Source organism: Aptenodytes patagonicus, chromosome 3 (genome assembly GCF_965638725.1).
Source record: "Aptenodytes patagonicus chromosome 3, bAptPat1.pri.cur, whole genome shotgun sequence".
Lineage (NCBI taxonomy): Eukaryota > Metazoa > Chordata > Aves > Sphenisciformes > Spheniscidae > Aptenodytes > Aptenodytes patagonicus.
The window spans coordinates 80,694,476-80,710,940 of NC_134951.1; the positions used below are offsets into that span (position 1 = coordinate 80,694,476).

At 40.0% G+C, this 16,465-nt stretch overlaps 1 long non-coding RNA gene across 1 annotated transcript in view; it reads right to left on the reverse strand.

Annotated features, from left to right (window-relative positions):
• Positions 1–15,522, reverse strand: part of LOC143159049 (uncharacterized) — a 34,637-nt gene extending 19,115 nt beyond the window's left edge. The window contains exons 1-3 of the long non-coding RNA XR_012995095.1: positions 15,393–15,522; positions 5,560–5,820; positions 1,206–1,275 (exon numbers count right to left, since the gene is read on the reverse strand). This is a non-coding gene — a long non-coding RNA (uncharacterized LOC143159049). The remainder of the gene's footprint in view (positions 1–1,205; positions 1,276–5,559; positions 5,821–15,392) is intronic.
• Positions 15,523–16,465: the final 943 nt, after the last annotated feature.

Here is a 16,465-nt window from a genome sequence, read left to right on the forward strand (position 1 = left end):
GTAGGCTAAGAATAGCTCCCATCACTGCTGGCTTGCTATGTGCTTTCTTGAAGATCAGCTTGGAAGGTACTATTAATCTTCACATAATTTCCTGTTTTATAAATGAGAAGCTGCACTGAAAAAGCTGACCATATGATTTTTCATCATTGTGGCTCTCTTCAGTCCTTTCCATTGAAACACAACTGGTTCTTAGCACTTTATTTTTTTCCTGCTTTGTCGTTTCTCTAGTGTGGGCACCCCCTTTAACCATGTTAAAAGATTTTCATATTCTTTAAAGTAAAGGAAAAAATAAATAAAACTAAATTCTCTATTGCTTCTTTTCTCAGTTACTGGCTTTTAAGTAGATAATCTCATCTTCTAAGCCGCTTGCTCGGATAAATGTCCATTAATGTGTCCAAAATGACGTGTGATTTTGTAGACTGCAATTAAAACAAATGGCAGAAGGAAGCAATCCTTTAAATAACTACAGAAATGTGCTCCCCTCTTTAGAGTGCTCATAGTTATTTTCATGAACAATGTCCAAGTCATTAAACCTCCTCTGAGATCAAAGCTCTCACCTTACAATCTTCTTTTATCTCTAAAGACCTTTCTGATATACATGTCCTAACTGCTCTGGGAAGATACAGAGGAGTCTTAGCATAACCTGACTATATTAATTGTTCTGAATTTCCACCAAGCTGTCTACACTGGGGACAGAGCTAAATTATACACCTCCTTTCACCTTGCAAATCCTGTGATATCTTAGTAGAGAAAAGCAGGCTTTGGTTTTAAACCACATTTCTTACTCAAGGTATCTTAAATGTTCTTTGCAACAAGAAGTTGAATAGTGATAACCCAGAATCCACGGCAGCAGATTAGTTAGAAATTCAGTCTCCAACTGATGTTTGGAGCAATGGCTGTCTGAGATCCCTGGACCCTGGATCTAGGCTTTTTACTAGAAGAGATATTTGCCAAAATGGTACTTTCCCAATATTCTTCTTTTCACAGGGTTTTTAACATCCAGTGAGTTGCTTACAAGAGGCACTCAGAAATGAAGTCAATTTAATTACACATTGAGAAGATACAATCTTTAGCAGAGCAGTACGATGACTCCCTTGCTCCCTGTGTTTTTTGTTACCAGCAGGTGACACTGAATCTGAATCCTAGTATAAAAAATGAAGCCACAAAACTTCTGGTCGGGAAGGAAGAGGAAAGAAGTAACTCACATAACCATTTAGGCCACCGTTCCCATTCTTCTTCTCCTACGTGCTCAGTTCATCAAGCCCTTTGTCAGACCTGTATAAATCAGTAGATTAAATTATGACATGGCACAACATCTAATCATGTCTGGCATTCCAGTCATAACAACCTTATCTTTGAAAAAAGATCCTGGCCAACAATTAGATCATGATTGCAGCTACCATGGTTTGGTATAACAAAATAGTTTTCTTTATCCCTATTGACTTTTCTTTGGTTTACCTTCTAATAATTTCCTACAATGCTAACTGTTGAATACATTACCAATACCTCTAAATTACCTCTAGAGTTCTCTTTTTTCCCTCTTAGATATTTATACACTGAATTAAAATCACAGTAGGACATCTATGTCCTTGCTTCTACTTGCCGAGATTTAAGTTGCCTCTCTCATGTGTTGATAGATGTACATAGCATAATGCAAGCAGGATATTAAAAAGCTAATTCTTTTTCTTTCCCCTCTTTAAATATCTTGCCTTTTTTTTAAGGATCAACTAACTCAAGTAGCTCTTTTGTATTCCTTTATTAGCTTGCAGCATGCTTTGTTAAGCATGACATGGCAACACAATTTAAAAATGAACAAGAGTGGCCATGATGAATGTGTTTTTTAAAAAAGACTAATCCACCATTTAGTCTGATTTCCCCTTTCTGGTTTGGTTTTTTTTGAAGCAGGCAAATGGCAAAATTACTTAGGAGATTTCTGGAAAAAACAACAATTAAAATAGCAAGAACTCAGCTTGTGCCTATAAAAAATTACTAGAAAGGTTAAGGTGATTTGTATGTCCTGAAGTAAAGTGCATTTCAAGTGACTGTGTGCTATAGGGAGAATTCAGTCTTGTTTAGGCACTAACTGGATTTCCACTAAAGAGTCTGCTAAATCTCTTGCCTGTTGTCCCAGCAGGAGAACGCGAGGTACAAAACTAGTGGTGGTCCACCATTACCATCCATGCTGGGTCACTAGTGTTGCACCTGTGCATTGTGAGAGTAAAGCACCATCAGTTCAAAATGGCAGCACATCCAGTGCTAGGCTCGCAGCTGGGACTACCCAAAATGATGAGCAATGCTGGATCAGTCTCCACAGGATTTATTCCCAGGGATTTCCATTCATGCCAACAATTCTTCTCTGATGTAAAAATGCAATGGCTCCACCAGATTTGAGTTGAGATGCACAGATCTTCATCAGCAAAGGATCTGACATGATGAAGTTAAACATGGGAATAAACGGAGGAACTGAAGAACAGATAACAGTGCTGATGTTGAAGGTCATCTAGTCTGACATTCCTGCTCAAAGTAAGTTAGCTAGAGCAAGTTGCCCAGGACCATGTCCAGTCAGGTTTTGAATATCTCCAAGGATGGAGACAACTGCTCTGGGCAACGTGTTTCAGTAGGACATTTCAGTAGGATGTCACCATGTACCTTTGCAGACATGAGCAAATAAATAGATAAAGCACCGGAAGTATTTCTAAGCATGTACGTGCATTCCTTTCTCTGGGAAACTGTCCTCACCCAGACTATAAAAATCTCAAGTTTAATAGTTAGAGATTATATGGGAATGCCATCAGCAAATTTGTTCCTGGTCTACAGATTATTTGCAGAGAGTTTGTTGCACTGATTCCCCATTCACAGTTCATGCTCTGATGCTTTGTTACACAACTCAGCCTCTTTGTTTCTGTATGATTTATGTAATTCTTCATCCCGGCACAAAAACTAAATAGGAAATTTTACACTACGTGAAGTATTCTCTCAGTAAATTTGTGCATTTCAGCCTGACATTTGCCTTACACAGTAATAGAAGACCTCAAGAGCTCAAATGATTGTGAAAGGCAGACACAAATGGCTTGCAAACAAAACCATTAAATCTGAATTCATACTAAAACGTGAGCAACTATTCACAGAAAAACTGATCCTAACATTCACTGAGCACTCACTAATCAATGTTTGGGAAGTGTATTTGCTTATGGTCCTCTCTGGTCAGTGTGTGATTTTGAAAAACACCTTGCTTTTCTTCCAGTTCTGCTTCTCATAATTTATGGCAGATGAGCTTATTAACAACTGCTGTAGGTTTGCCCTGCGTTGCTCCTGCCCCCTCTCCTACTCAGAGACCTTAGCTCTGCAGTTGCCTGACTTCCCAACACAAGAGGGTTGGGAAGTCATTCGGGAATTTCACTGGACAAATTCTCTGCTGTTTTGAGGAACTAAGACACGTCCCGTGAGCATTCCTGTCTGTTCTGGGTGTGTAATATAGCTGCGGCTTTTAGTCTTTTAGGCCATGAGTTTGTTTTAAAGCATGAGTTGGTGAAGACCGTGTCGGCACATGGAGCGTGTGTGTCCCAGCAGCTGACCTGAACCTCTAGCCCATGGCTGCCCACAGCTGTGTTAGGCAGGACCCAGCACCCAGGGCTCTGGATAATGCTGCCTCATGATACTTTGGAAAAAGCGTTTCCTGGTCCAGTTGTCCTTTTCCGTCAGCAGCACCTTTCTAAAATTCAGTTCTGATTTGACCTTTTAATGAGCCCATTGCTCTCTATTTTGCTGTTTATCTTCCTAGCATTAGTAGTCTTCAGGCATTTTTATGGAATTGTCAAATTCTTCTAATCAAAAAAACTTTTTTTTTGGTCTAAATAAATTGAACTCCGAATTGTTTCTACCTCCCTTTATTAGGCTGTTTACCACATTTTAGCCCAGTGCGGCTTTTTTAATTGCTCACATTTGGTATCTGCTATGTTCTCCTTGGATCTCCAGCCACAAAACAAGCCTGAGGCACCTATCCTGCACAAGGCTGAGTCCCTTCTGCAGAATACCAAGAGCGCTCGCTACATGGAGAGCATCTCTGCTCCCTGTAGGACTGAACCAGGTCTCCACTGGTTCTGAGGTCATGAGCTCTCATTCTCTATTTTAATCCTTTCCTTACCTTACACTCATGAACTGCACAACCCTTCTGATTTTCTACCACCCATTTAATGGGGCTCACTACACTCATTTTCATTTTGTTGTTTTCTCTTCCATAGTTAGAAAAACTTTTTTCCCCTTCAGTTTGCAGCTTACTCACCTCTGAGGCAAAAAAACCCCCAACAACCAGTGAATAGAAATAAGAATTCTGAATGGCACTTAAGATAGATAGATAAATAAATAAATAAATAAACACAAACATGTGTAGACCTGCATTCATATGTAAAATTGACCCAAATTACTAAGTGATGAATTAAGTGATGATTAATTACTCTACTTGACATTAATAGAAGCTGCTGGATGTTCAGATCTATGCAAACTTAAGCCTAACTTTGGATTTTCTTTTTTTGACAAACTCGGCCAAACTCTCCAATAAGACAGAGAAACAAAGTGAACTGAAAAATGTACTGTGAGCGACTGTAACATTCCATATTTGCAATAAAACCAATAGCAGCTACTTCACAACAGGCAGGAAGATTCCTCTGTATTTAAGGGCATATGAAGAAAAAAAGAGACAGAAGGACACTTCTTTCATTATTGTGTTACTCAGAGTACAAGTTTCAGAGGGCATTTTTAGAAGGCTTCTACAATATTACATGGCATTACTGGCAATGTTGATTGACATAATTTAGAGTTAACACAGCAAAATGGGAATTGACACATTTTTTTCTGATTTCTTCCCATAAAAAATAATAATCCTATAGATCAACAGCACCTTCAGAGAAACAGTGAATAAACCAGACAGTTTTGCTATTGGCTTCAAATTCACAGATGGTGTTCAAGTGCTGTCCTGAACCACCTAAATATTTTGACAGCAAGACTGGACTGGAAATATCATTAGGTCAGCATGGCTTGTACAATTTCACATTTCCCTCTCTTTGGTCATTTTGCAAATAAGTTGTTTTCCTTCACAGCTTATTGAAATCAGTGAGTTTTACACCTTCCTTGAGCTTAGGGACAGCCCTAGAGTGAGCTTTCTCCTTGATATTTTGACACTTGCATTTCTGTTCCCAACAGAAACTAGGAATTATAAATGTGCCTTTACAGAGGTACCCATAGAGGTAACTTGCATTTCGGAGATTCAGGAATGCTGGACTCTGGAAGGTGATTGTATCTGGGCCAGGCAGCACATCCCTCATTGAGAGCACAAAGGTAAAGCAATGAAAAGAGGAGATCCCATTTCACATTTCTGCTAGTACCTTTAAAATCTACCTAGCCAAGTTCAGCTGTTGAAGCACATGGATGGTCTAATTGTAATTTGACAACTCCATCCTGGGGGGACTGAACCATGCAGTGACTCAGTCCGTGCACAGATGGGACTTCTGTCTTGCATCAGCTGCTGCAAAAATACACTTACTTTCTGTAATAACATCTTACCTTTTTCTCAGCCCCCACAAAAGAGTGAAGAAATTGCATCTCAGACACTGATCTTGTTAACGCGAACAAGTCCTGAGTCTCCCATATCACAAATGAAGTCTCATGAACTCCACAGCCAACTGGAGCTAAATTCTCTGGCCAGGTAACCCTGTTACGCTTCCTCATCACAATGTGATGTACTTTGCTTCACATCCCTGCTGCGACTGCAGGCGCGGTCAGAGACTCCAGCATCAGCTGACTCCTGATCTCAGGTGGCTTTGCCTTGCAAATGGAAAAGACCAATTAGCTTTTCTTCTCTCGTTTTTTCAGTGAAACCTTACTTCATCCAATTAATCCATCATTAGAGAGCATATGAAAGCTGTTGTGCAAGGAAGAAGGGAAGGCAAGAAGCAGGTAATATGTGGAAAAGTTAAAGGAGAAGGAGTTTTTTTTAAACTTGTTTCAAAATACAAGGGGAAAAAGACTGAAGGGAAAAGGTGGTAAACACAAAGCACATAAAAAGCCATATTGTGGTAGGCAAAGTATAACTTATTCTGGAATTCACTGCTGCAGTAAGTCCACAGCTGACTTTTAAAGATTAGTATTTTGAATCTGAGAGCTTCTTTGGAGTGAATCACATTAGCTTCTATAAAATTTCACACTGAGGGGGAAAAAAAAAGAACCTATCAGAAATCATGAATATGAGCTTAAATACTTTCTACAAAGTTGATTTTTCAGGCCCATTGTGTAGATCTATTTCAGTTCCTGGATCATTTAGCAGATAAAGGAGTTCTGACCTTCTTTCTCGTCAGTTTAGCTGCTAGAAGTGTGTGCTTAATTCACATGCTAAAAATCTTAAGGACATTTTTATTGAGTATAATAACACAGCAATGCAGCCACAGTAACTGGTTTTTATACTGCAGGAGAATGGCTACCTTAATTAATTTTCTCAAAACATTACCAGATATCAAACTTTATTAAACTAATCACCCATTTGTGTTATCACTCAAATCCAGTTTAAGTTATATAAATGCAATTTTAAAGTCTCTAATCTATAATGCTCTATTTTAATTAATTTATTTATTTATTTAGTCAGAGACATGGAAGAAGCTTATAGTTTAAAATTTCAGAGCTAGTTTCTACTGGGGAAAAAAATCCTAGGTTTTGTTTTGTTTTGTTTTGTTTTGTTTTCTTTGCCAATCCCCTTCATATACTACTGTCTTTAAAACAGTAGACGACCTTCCCTTCCTTTTATAGTCAGAATGGTTTTTACACCATCTTGATCTCATCCAGGTTGCCTTGTGTGTGAATACATGGTAAAAACAGGTTACACACCTCTCTGTGGTACCAGAAAAGAGACCAAAGCCTGAACTGGCATCATGACCAGTCTCTGAAATAGCTGCTCCTTCAGGTCCAGCGGGAGAAAAGCAGGCCAGAAAAGCTTCCACTGCTGCTGTCTATGCTGTTTGCTTTTGTAGATTAATCTAGGCCAGCTTTTTGCGGGGTCAGTATTTAATTCCTTTGTTGATTGCTATCTTTATTTGAAAGAAACGATAAACCAGCTTTTTAAAAAATAAATACGTTTAGTAAGATTTGCCATGCTTTGTTAAAAATATACATGCTATGTGTTAGAGAATTAAACAAAATGCAAGGAAAAGCCTTCTTGGTAAGAGATTGGAATGTTACAGAAAATAAAGCAATGGAGATGATGAGCCCACTTTCATTCTTGCATTAAAATTACTTTTTTTCCCACTTTCTTTAAATTCTTCTGGAAGAGACTAGAAAGTTCCCAGAGAAACAGATCTCAATCTAAATAACATTGTTTTATAGTATTTTGCTGTATTTTGGGTCATGTCACTGACTTCCATGGCTCAACATTTACGATAGAGAAAAACCAAAAACTTTTAACCAAGTCAACACCCAAAACTTCAATGTTCAGAAAGGCTTCCTGATTGTTTTCTTGTGCCCCTGCTTTCTATTTATAAGAAGTAAGAAGCTGCAGATTTCATACTCTAATGTGTATTGTGCAAGCCACCAATGATGACAGATGTTTTTTAAGCTGCAGTTAGCGAGATAGCATAGATTGAAACTCTTCCTTTTTATTATTGCTTTTGATGCACACAAATCCTTTAAGAGGAATTTTAGCAATTGTTCTATTATTGCATGTCCCCTCTCCCCTTCAGATGAATTATTCATACTTTGTTGTCATAGCAATCCTTTCTCTCTCTGAAATGTTTAATAACTACTCTTGACTCCTAACTAGACAATGAATCAAGGTGTAACAAAAGCTTTATTAACTAATGTGCTTTGAGGCAGACGCATTGTTTGTCTTCCACCTACACTTCCCTTGAGCTGTTGTCAGTCCAGTCCAGTGATATTAATGATGACAGCAAAGACGCCTGTAAGAAATGCCCTTTACATAAGCTAGTTTCTTAGTGTCCATCTCCTTTGCAGAGTGACGAGCCTCTACTTTTCTGTTAGCCTGACTTTTTTCAAAGCGGCGGTAAGCAGCCACTGCTCTCTGCAGAGGACTCCCTGTCCTGGTGGATATGGACACGGTGGTTAGTGGGACATTAAGAATCACAGAAAGAGTCAAGTCTTAACAGGGAGAAGGGCAACAGCAGCATTTTTCACTGTTTTTAGCCTGTGTCTACATTATGTACCTGTGTTATTTTACTCTTTAACTGTGTCCCACAAGTAGATGTTGATCTAACTTGTCTATTTGCTCCAACCACTATGGTGACCAGCATGACCGATATTTTACATCTGAGCACTGTGTTAGAGATCATCATAACCTTTCCACCTACCATACACCTGAGGAGGAAAAATCTGAGTGCAAGAAAGTATTCAGTGAATATGCAGATTTGAACTTTTCCTACCATTTTTACAACAGTGCTTTTGGGGAATATTAGTCAGAGTGAATAATCATCCCCTTTAATTTTTACTTTCCCTAGCAGAGAGATGTCTGCTTCTTTAGCAATGGTGTCACCTCATACAATTGAAGACCCAAAGTCACATTAATGAAGACATTTTCCCTTCCTTTGACAAATGCTGGACAGCCAGCACGGGTGACGACCAGCGGCAGAGCGCCGCTCTCCTGGAAGCTCAGCTTCAGTGGTTCCTGGCTTCCAAGCCCAGTCTCACTCCCTCCCAACACATTTCATTCCCTGCACACTTTTTTTTGAGGTCAGTGATAAGATACTTCAAAACAAATTTTGAGTTCTCTGTATGCATTCTACAATCATTTCATTCAGTCTGTTATTCTCCTGATTTCATAGTTTATGAGAGTCCTGGCCTTCTGCATGCCATTCCTAAACCTGAGAAGGTGGTACTGTCCGTAAGAAGACAGGGACAGCCCTGGTGTTTCAGGTTGGTTCAGTTCAGTGCAGGTAACTTTATAATCCCTACCCATACTCACTTTGCAGTTTCACATATATCCTGTATGGGTTTCCCCTTGGCAGAAACAGTGGACACTGTTGGTCTTAAGCAGCTGACATACTGTAGCACAGCCAGAGCTGTGTGTAAGTGGTGGACAAATGATCTATAGGTTGAGTCATATGGAAGTATTCTTTTGTAGTGTTCTGAATGAGCAGCGAAGGGCCCAGCTCACAGTGTTAATATCGGCCAAAATCTACCCGATAGTCAGTAGAAGCCTTGCTCTAATAATTCAGTGTTCAGCCTGAAAGAGCTAAATCAGCTAATGTAACAGTCTATGAACAGTCCTGGATCAGAGGCCTGACAGGAGTGTAAATCACTAGAGCTTCTGATGCTGGTTCTAATGCAGGAACAACAGTCTATTTTCTTGGAAGAGAGTTCATGGGAATAACAAAGGCTTATATTTTACGACATCAGCTGCCTTCAAGCCTAGAGTAAGGCATTTGGGAAGAATGTCTTATTTCTGCCCAGCCTGCTGGGATGATAAAAAACAATGTCCTAGGCCAACAAGGATTTGCTTCCAGGGAGGAATGGGGAACCAGTTGTGTTCTCCAGCAGTTCTGCTATGCTGGCACAACTCCCATGAGACAAAAGATGTCACTCAGGGAGGTGGTGCCAGGAGCCAACAGATGACCTCCTTTTTCTTCACTTCTACTTGCGGTGTGTGTAGGGGAGAAAAGGAATGACTTTGCCAATACAGATGTCGGAACAACTGCTGTGGAGACCAGTTGTTATTATCCCAAGAGATGGGCATGGGGGCACAGCACCTTTTCAAATTCATCCTAACTTTGAAATTTTCTTTTGGCTGTCGTTATGTTATTTTACTACTTTAGCCTGGATTTTGTTCATTTTGCCTATAGTTTTGTCAGTATTTACACCTGAATTATTCCCTTCAGTCAGGTAAGGTCCAACAAGCTTGTCCTGAGCAGGCTCTGCCCCTGTAAAACTTCTCATTTTCTTTTCTATCCACATGGGGAGTGGTATATTCAGCATCATTTATTCATCCTCAGTTTGGTACATATATTTGATCTAACAAGGGCTTCATCTATTCAATACCCTATTGAAAAGGTCCACAGAGTCCTTTCCAGCCTTCTGAGATGCAAATATTAAATATAAAGCCGAATACGCATGATTGGGTTTGAGAATATTTTGTGACACTAGTGTTCATTATGGGGGGCCTATGCCAAAAACTACATTATTTTAATATTTTGTCATAAATCATCATTTGCTGTTGTGCATTTATTTTACTTCATAAATGTGTAATGAATGGTCTCTGGGTTAGACTAAATTTGACTTTTTCCGCACATTAAAATCAAAACAAGTGATGTAAAAGAAGAACAATATTTAAAAATAATTTCTCTGGCTCAGACAAAATAATGAAAAAGGTGCAGAAATTTAACAAAAATATCTGGATGATTTAATAGACATTTCAGGATTGTGAAGCAGTCATTTTCTATGCAAAATAGAATGAATAATACAGTATGCAATATGTGGCTGTGTGTCAATTTGAATAAAAATCATGTTGTTTTTTAAATCACATAAAAATACAGGCCTTGTCCAGCAAAGTGTGCTAGCTTGTGAGTCCCCTAGATGAATTCAGCTAGTCTCACTGAATCACCTGTCATTACAAGAACACATGCTTAAGTTTTGTTGACCTAGACTTACCTGAAGAGCCAATCTCCTCCTTCCGGCCCAGTCCACTAAGTTGTCTTTTGATTCTTGGTCTTCCTCCAGGCCTCTCTTGCTTATTTTTTTCTGTTAGGCTTGCTTTTTTTCTTTTTTTCATTATTTTTTTCCCCCAGATCACTTATTGAATAAAGTACCAGCATGGTTTTACAATTCAACTCTTGCTCTTGTGCCCCAGCACTCCAACATTCTAACACCTTGGTACACTGAGTGGTTATGAGATTTTTGTGATCCAGTGAATTAAAACAAAATTTCTCTTTCTTGGAAGTCAGGCTTCCTGTTCCTTCCGTGAACCCTGCAGTATCTTGTAGGATCACTATTGTGAGAAAGGACTACAAATAATCTCCTTTGCAGTGTGTCAGATGCAATTCATCAATACCTTGGCCCTTGTTAATCCTCCCAGAGAGCTCCAAAGCTGTAGGATTGAGCTAAGAGCTGAAGTCTGGAAACAGGATAGTCAATAGTCTCATCTCATTCTTGTGCTGCCCGTATGGATGTGAACATGGGTCTATAGTAGGGAACAGCCCCTCTGTGGTCTGAAATGCTCTTACCTCTCAACACACACTTCAAAATATCTTTTATCCCATTTTTGTTTCCAGGAAGTAACAAAGAAGCTCCCCAGAACAATTCTGGATTTCACAGCCTTCTAAATGAGTAACAGAAACAAGGTACATTTCCATGAGAAATGTGTGATCTATGGGTCAGGCATACACAACTTTATTCTGTCTACCCATTTACCCCATCCTTGATCAATATCAAGCCTCACTGCAAAAGCCAAAGGAGCCCCAGGGCTGTGACCCAGGTATCTTCCTTTGCCATACTGTGTCTCCAGGATGCAGCTTCTCACATGTGACAGAGCCGTCTCCCTTTCTCCCCCCAGGTACATGGAGGTGCCTAAAGCAACACCCAGAGCTGCAATTTTCAAGGTCCAGTTGTTCTTAACACAACAGCAATCACACTCCAGGGCTTAAATTCAGGAAGCAATGTCATCCTTTCAAGCTGTATTCACTTTCTCTCTCCATTATTGCCTCAGATACAAAGCTTTCAGTTAAAAGCCACTACACATTTCCTAACCAAAGGACAGCTTAGTTCAGGGCCTTAAAAATTCCTCCAAAGAATGGACTATTTGTAAAAGTAATATGAAGAAAAGCACCACAGACTCTGCATCAAATGCCTCTGTCCTTCAGACAGACTTATGCTTTCCCATCCTGGAGGAGAGGCCCCCATCTGTAGCAGCCCCTTATCTGTGTGTGCTGGTTTTGGCTGGGATAGAGTTAATTTTCTTCACAGTAGCTGGTATGGGGCTGTGTTTTGGATTTGTGCTGGAAACAGGGTTGATAATACAGGGATGTTTTCGTTACTGCTGAGCAGTGCTGACACAGAGTCAAGGCCTTTTCTGCTTCTCACCCCACCCCACCAGCGAGTAGGCCGGGGGTGCACAAGAAGCTGGGAGGGGACACAGCTGGGACAGCTGACCCCAACTGACCAAAGGGATATCCCATACCATATGACATCATGCTCAGCATATAAAGCTGGGGGAAGAAGGAGGAAGGGGGGGACGTTTGGAGTCATGGCGTTTGTCTTCCCAAGTAACCGTTATGTGTGATGGAGCCCTGCTTTCCTGGAGATGGCTGAACACCTGCCTGCCAGTGGGAAGTACTGAATTAATTCCTTGTTTTACTTTGCTTGCGTGCACGGCTTTTTCTTTACCTATTAAACTGTCTTTATCTCAACACACAGGTTTTCTCACTTTTACTCTTCTGATTCTCTCCCCCATCCCATTGTGGGGGGAGTGATTGAGTGGCTGTGTGGTGCTTAGTTGCCAGCTGGGTGCGAGCGGCTGCATGGTGCTTAGTTGCCACCTGGCATTAAACCACGACACTATGGAACATCTTGCTGAAAGACACCCTGTTGGTTTTGGAAATTAATGTGTCTGGTTCAAAATGGAAATCCTGTACACTGTTTTTCAGGACTTTTTCTCAAAACTTACTCATTACTTGATAAAGGAAACCATATCGCTGTTTTTAGAAGGGAGAGAGCATAGGAACACCTCAACTTGATTGCCATTCCACACCTATATTTGACATGCCTTAAAACTACCATCTCTGGAAGAGCTAGAATGCAGCCTGCAAAAGCTGTGTGGCCAATTATCAGCATTAGTGACTATAACCCATGAAGCAACTTTTTGCCATGGGCTATCAAAGACTCAACCGTAGGAGGACAACGTCACCACTGATTATATTGCTAGAGGGCTGTGGATGTGCAGCCCTCAGCTCCCTTGTACTTCTGGAGGACTCACAAGCATGTTCGAGTCCCAGGAGAGACTGCCGGAGGCAGCAGAGGACAGCAGGAATGTCGAGGTGCTGCCAACCAAAGTGCGCTTTGGCCTCGGGTCAGCTGAGCTCTCCAGCCGCGATCACCACTTGGACCCATCTACACAGCTGTCCCTCCCACAGAGTTTGGATGTAGACTTTCTTCCCATTTCCAGTAAAGAAAAAGGCTGCAGGCAGAAATGTACTCATAAACATAAGCTTTAGTCCTCGAGTCCCTCCTGAACTGACTGTTCCTATGGCTTCTGCCTGCAGGATCTCTGCTGTCCCTTCTTCTCTCTTTCTCTTGCCTCAAAGAAAAGCTCAGTATTTTATACTTCTGAGTTAATGAGCCGGCCTGCCTGGCCTGACTGTCAGGATGAGTCAGCAGGCTAGTTCTGCACCTCCATGCCATACCGACACTCTCTCTCTCAAGTGGATTTAGCATCATTTAATAATATTTTTTCCTGTATTAGTCCAGTGGCGATTCTCTCATACCTTAGAAGCATGAGTTGATCATTAACATTATTTCACTTAGGTGGGTCTCATAGTCCAGCTTCAGCCTAGGTACAAGATGGATTTTGTTCTTTGTAATCATCTGTACCAACAGCTACTGATCGGTGGGTAACTGTTTCTGTCCTTTTGCGTAAAGGGGATTCCAGAGTGGAAGCCTACATTCAAATCAGATTCCTAATTTAAATTTCATATACTTTTATTAGCAAACATATATAAAATTAAAAAACTTAAATACTGGTAACTCACATCCATACCTGCATTTATTATAATTCATGAAATTATTTGTATTAAATAAACATTACTATCCCCATAGTACATGTGAACTGCTGAAGGCAAATCCCTCAACCATGTAATTCAGGAGTTACGGAGTTCTAGATCTAAATCTGTGAATGTACTGAAATAGTTAAAAAGCTGTAGCCTCTTCTGCAACTGCAGGGATGATATTTTCTGCATTTCTGTTTGTTTAGTTACTTAAATTCAGTGACTAATTTATTCATAACTGAGAAATTTTTGGCTGCTGAGAAACTGGATAGCTTATTATCCCCTTCCAATCCATAAATATAAATGAGGTGTAACAGGATGAGATCTGGTAGTTCTAAAATCATGACAGACATGATGATCAGAAAGTATTAGTACAACTTGTTAACCATGAACAACACTTCCTTTGTTTAATGAATCAATTAGTTTTAAAACCCATTTCAATAAATGAATGTTTTCCCTAAGTAACCAGCTATTTAAGGTGGTTTAATTTAACTAAAACAAACAACTTTATAATGTTGGGTTTGTGCTTTTAATTGAGTTGCAAATTCCATCCAACTGCATCTTGACAAGAAACACAAATAAGAGTATAATCATAATAGGGTAAATAGTAAATGTATCTTTCACCATTTTTCTAAATTACTTTAGAATCATAATCTGACTAAAGGTATATCAGGCTATACCCTGGCTACATGTGTATAATATATTCACCTCATTAAAATAAGAACCTTATTTAACATACAGGTTCTATTTAGGTGAAAATCAACACGTTCCTGTGGTTACTAATCAGGACGGTCCAATATTCCTTTAGGAACGTGACTAATAAGTAAAAATGCAAACCTAGATTAAAATTGATTATTTAAAACTAAGTTTCCTGTTTGCTAGTTTAAATGATGATCAAAATTGGTAATAGAAATCAATCCATAATGGTTAACTCCTGCTTTTTAGTAGAAACACGGCTTTAATCGTTTTTCTGTGGCAGAATATATCACAAATGAAGAGAAAATCACTTTTTATCATCATTTATCTATGTGGTAATTTCTTAAGCACAAAGAAACTTTCCCCTTTTACTGTGCTGGGGAAATTCTGCGGACTGGAAGTTAGTGGGTAAGCATCTCTTAGGAGTGGCACCAATCCAACATGATATCATTCTGCTGTGGACTTCTAGCTTAATTTTAAGCCAGCTTTAAGATCATTTACATGTATGTAATTCTTTAATTACCAATGAGAGCACTTTGTAACGTTACCATAATATCCAGCAATATTATTCACATTTCTTTCATCATTACAGATGCTTAGAAATACCATAGCATATGGAAAGCTGCCAACTTCACTTGAGCCACTGAATTGTTCTGCCCATCATTCAATTTTCTTAGTGTACATTCACAAAATAGAGGCATTGTAAAGGAGCAAATGATAGTAACCTGCATAGTACTGTCTGAAAGACAAATCTCTGCATCCCAGCTGTCCCCTGGTCACCTCTGTGTGGGAATCTCTTCAGCATCCCTTCTCCTCTTTCTCCTTGCTCTTGTGAAGTGAAAGACAGCCAAAGTCTTGTCAGTTAAGTGCTGAAGTGACAGCCCTGAAGACTGTAACCTCCTATAAACCCATCTAATAAGAATAACAGGGTTAACACAAATTCAAACTTACCGTCACAGTCTTGCCAAGAGACAGATTATATGGGATGAGCGGCCTGTTCAGATTTCAGCTTCCGTCCTCAGGATGCTCAACGGCACCACTAAATGCAATGCTTTATAAGGCAGGGATTGTTCATACAGAAGACATAACTGCAAATGCAATACATAAAAGGGGCAAATTCAGCATACTCCACAGGATCAAAATAAAACCCATTGGCAAGGCAATCACTACAGTCCTGCTGTGCAAGGAGTGGAGGACACGTTAAATGAGGAAGGTATATGTGCAATATGCATAGATCCACACCGTGCCTGCCCATTTGCCCTGCCTTTTCCTGGCAGAGTGTGGGTAGCTGCAGGGAGCACAGGGCCTGGAGGCAGGAGAACGTTGTTATGGGGAACCTTTTACTTATCTGTGCAAAACAGGGGCCTCACATGGGGGTCCTCAGTGTCCTCAGTGCCATTGCACTCAGGTGCTGCAGACTAAGCTTATATCTGTTACTGCTCCATGGGCATATTTCTCTTTTCCTGTAGCTAACCAGCCTTGGAGAGAGACTTGCATTTTGGCTTTTCTCAAATGGAAGAGAGTGAAAGAGAATGTTTTAATTTTGGGGAAGACATCTGAGAACACAATATCAAAGTGCCCCAGTATTTTTCCCATTGTTCCCAGCAAACGATCAGGAGGGTCTTGCATCAACCACTGAGAGAAATCACTGAAGCAAAATCAGAGTATCAGTCATGAGCTCCCTCTCCGTCATGGCCTTCTGTAGCCAATCCGCACTTAAACTCTCCCTTCATTACATCCATCCACATTCTAGGTAGAGGCACATCTCCTACATTGTAGGAGGCAGTTCCTCTCCAACAAGGACTCAAATGCAATTCACTGAAGCAGAAAAGAGGAAATTACATCCTGGATATTAGCTGCTTTAAATTTTCAGGAAAAATTATTAACATTTAAATAATCTTGCCCTCTAGGCCATATGCAACTGCACTTCAAAGCCAAGCAAACAAGAGGCTGCTCCACAACTTGCATCTGAATTCAAGGAAAGAGTAGTGCATGATCTCTGCACCTCTGTGCTGGTGATATTT